The sequence below is a fragment of the Daphnia pulex genome, chromosome 6 (assembly GCF_021134715.1).
Source record: "Daphnia pulex isolate KAP4 chromosome 6, ASM2113471v1".
Lineage (NCBI taxonomy): Eukaryota > Metazoa > Arthropoda > Branchiopoda > Diplostraca > Daphniidae > Daphnia > Daphnia pulex.
This window is the reverse complement of record NC_060022.1, coordinates 3,034,346-3,037,799: the sequence shown is the minus strand read 5'-3', so window position 1 is coordinate 3,037,799 and position 3,454 is coordinate 3,034,346. Positions and strand designations below refer to the sequence as shown.

At 43.7% G+C, this 3,454-nt stretch overlaps 1 long non-coding RNA gene across 1 annotated transcript; it reads left to right on the top strand.

Moving 5' to 3' along the window:
• The first annotated feature begins 2,235 nt into the window (after positions 1-2,235).
• LOC124195678 lies at positions 2,236-2,960 on the top strand. Its single transcript, XR_006875356.1, has 3 exons — positions 2,236-2,534; positions 2,611-2,739; positions 2,809-2,960. It is a non-coding gene; the product is annotated as an uncharacterized LOC124195678 (long non-coding RNA).
• Positions 2,961-3,454: the final 494 nt, after the last annotated feature.

Genomic DNA, 3,454 nt, shown 5'->3' with positions numbered 1-3,454 from the left:
ACACACACACAAAACAAAAAAAAGGGAGATGAAAATGAAAGAGAAGACAGAGCGTTTGATCATTTTTCAACATATGCTGACACGCAATTGTAATCGAATCCGGTTGGGTTCTGAAATGAGCTTTTAGCGCGAAACGTGAAACTTCTCATTTTCATTTCCCTCTGTCTCTCTTGTGTTTCTCTCTCTGCTGGCTGATGAATATATGCATGCCTTATTATTATTGTTATTATTATCACTACGGCGATTACCACAAATAAATAGGAAGACACGTCGGTCGGTCGCAATGGGCGGGAATGAGTCTATGATGGGCGAGTGATACCTTGTCGGGGTTATTCTGGCCGCTCTCCCGTGTAAGCTGATCTACAGTCACTGCACGAACAAGAAGAAGAAGAGATACAAACAGCGGTCATCATGCACGAGAGGAGGTCTCCGAGATGACGGCCGGATGGGGGGGGAAAAAAAGAAAATAGAAAATGAAAAAAAAAAGGGAACGGAGAGAAAGCGCGGGCGTGTCGGCGACGACCTAGACGGCGCGACACTGTCATACCTGATACTAATACAACCACCAAGTGTGAAAAGAGACTAAAGGGGGGGGGGGGAACGCCAACAACAACAACAACCCAAAAAAAAAAAAACCCAAGACATATTTCTAAGAAAAAGAAAAAAAAAAAACGGAATATGGAAATCACGGAACGAATAAAATCACGCCCGCCGCTCGACCCGCGCCGACGTTGTGCTCGTCCGACCGAATCAATTGCCCCCGATCTTTTCACGTAACCCGTAAGACAAACACCCACACACCCACACACACGGACGCGTACCACAGTCAGTTCTAGATGCCAAACGTTTGATAGGAGAGAAAAGGGGGAAAATAAGAAGGGCAGTCGGCGTGTTTGTTTGTTCTTTGGCATTTTGTTTGTTTCTTATTTCACCGTTGGCTGTGTGGGGGGGGGGGAATGCACCGGGATAGCACCGGAAGTGGTCGATTATTTAACAGAGAAAATGAGCCGGTAGGAGGAGGAGGAGGAGGAGGAGGAATAGACAGTAGACACTAACGAGAGTTAACAAACAGCCCAGCACCACCTCACACGTGTATTTATATATCAACTGTGTGTTTCCTTCGTGTGTGTGTGTGTTGTGTTGCCTTCTCTTTCTCTTCTTCTTCTTCTTCTTCATTTGGTTTATTTTTATTTCTCTGCGGGCTTGAAAGAAGTGGTCTTTAACGCATCATAATACCACCTATAAAAATGAACATGAATAATTAATAAGTAAACAACCTGGAAAGCGTCTCGGTCGTTTACGAGATCGTAAATTCCCCTTTGATTTGTCAGGTGGAGATTTTGATTTTTTAATTCGTTTCTTTTTTTATTTTCTATATACAAGCGCTTATGGACTCTTATGGGGCGGGCTGACGAATCGGGCGCCTTCGTAATCTTTATGTTTCATAGTTGTCATGATGATATCGCCATCTCTTTTCTTTCTTTTTTTCTTCCCATCCGAAACATTTTTCCTTTTTCTTTTTACCTTGAAAATGTTAACGTGGCCCATCATTCCGTACGTGCTTATTCTCACGACGGAATTCACGAAAAAATAAATGCCCAGGTGTTGCCCGGGTTACCTGCCTTATCTCTGCTTCCAAAATTTGAAAATGCGAGGGAAATGGGTGAGAGCGCGCCAAGAAATCAAATATTCAAACCAAATCTCAAAGAAAAAGGCCAGAAAATGTCTGAGAAAAATGATGCAAGTCCCTCCCCCCCCCCCCCCCAAATGGTTATTACATGATATGCCGAGAAAAAGTGACTGCCGTACACTGCCGTCAGCTGATTGTTAATAGCGAGCACATTGGTGTCATCGATCACAGTGGCGGCCGATGCGCGCGGCGGAGGCGAAATAACAAGCGCGGCAACGACGATTTTTTTTCAAACAACAACAACAAAGTTATAGAAAAATGTCTTCTAAACAGTGTGTACAAGGTTCTCAAGGAGAGACGGCATACATCCATAGAAGCTACTCGGCGATATCTATACCTGACGACAAGCCGAATTATTGGCCGTGATGGATGAAGCGTATCCTTACTTCCATCCCTTTTTGCTCCTTTTTTCTCTCTCTCTTGGAACTGCCGTGTCGTGTTGTAGTCATTGAAAGAAAAAAGCGGAGAATGTGACTCTAATAATGGGCCCAGGTGAAAAATAGAGGAGAAACGGCGTAGAAAGAAAATGAATAGAAAAAAAAGAGAGAGAAAGACGTTTCATCCGTCCAGGGGCAGCCGGAGTCGATGGCTCGATGGAATGCAGACTGGAACGGTATGCCAACAGTTCTTCTTCTTCTTCTTCTTTTTCTAGTGTCTGGTGTATATAGTGTATACATATTCTCGTCTTGTATATACACACACACAGCGTACTGTTCTCTCTTTGCACACAAGATGCGCATACACAAGGAGCCGGACTGACTGCTGTCTGCGTTACAACAAAAGAAGAGCGGCCCGGTCCATAGTGTGTGTGTACACACAGTGTTCTCCAAAACGATACCAACAGGTACTTGAGGGCCTTTAAAGTGTCTATACTCTCTACTTTCCCTTGGTCCATTTTTCAAGTGTCGCTACTCAAACAGAACTCTGGCCGTTCGCTTTCCATCCCCTGTGAAGACATTGGTGATGATGGGGGTGGCAACTGGCGGCCTCCGCTAGATTGAGGCTATCCACACTCGACTAGAAATGAAGAATCAAATCAGATCCAACAGGTAATAAAAGCCAAATAACGATAGTTATGGACGATGACAACAAGAAAATAAAAACAAATTTTGATATAGTTTCTTCTTAGAAATGGATGAAACATTCCGCAGAATAGAAATGCAGCGGTGCACAAGCAACAACAACCCGTTTAACGCGTCAGCGGCAAGTGATGTGTGTTACATTGGCCAATGCAGGACAAGTTTCGATATTTCCAATCGACTGCAGTATACACATGTATGGGTATAATAAACATCCATTCACTCCGAATCAGCTCCGAATAAAAAACAATGACTTGAGGCAAAGCGGTGGCTTTTAAAAATGTTATGTAGCTCATCGAATAGATTCCTCAACAACATTTCTTCTGAACAATGTCGGTGGCTGGATCGACTAAAGCACAAAGAGCCGAATTGAAATAGTTGCGGTGAAGGGAATTTGTTTTCCATTGAAACGATTTTTCCTTCTTGTCTCGTTTTTCTCGTTGCCATTTCTTTCGTTCGGAATATTTGGATTTTTAAAAAATGTATAACGGATGGAATGAGACAGAGTGGGGGTGTGCGCTTATCTGTTACTTGCCCCCAAATGCCCATCATTTTGTAGCTCTTCAGATTTTCGGTGGATGTGATGCGTCTAACCCTCAACAAAGCCTCCTACTGTGTTTGATGCAGCGCCCATTATAGGAAACAAGAATAAGTACTCTCCGTCCCAGTCCCAGTCCCGTGCCTC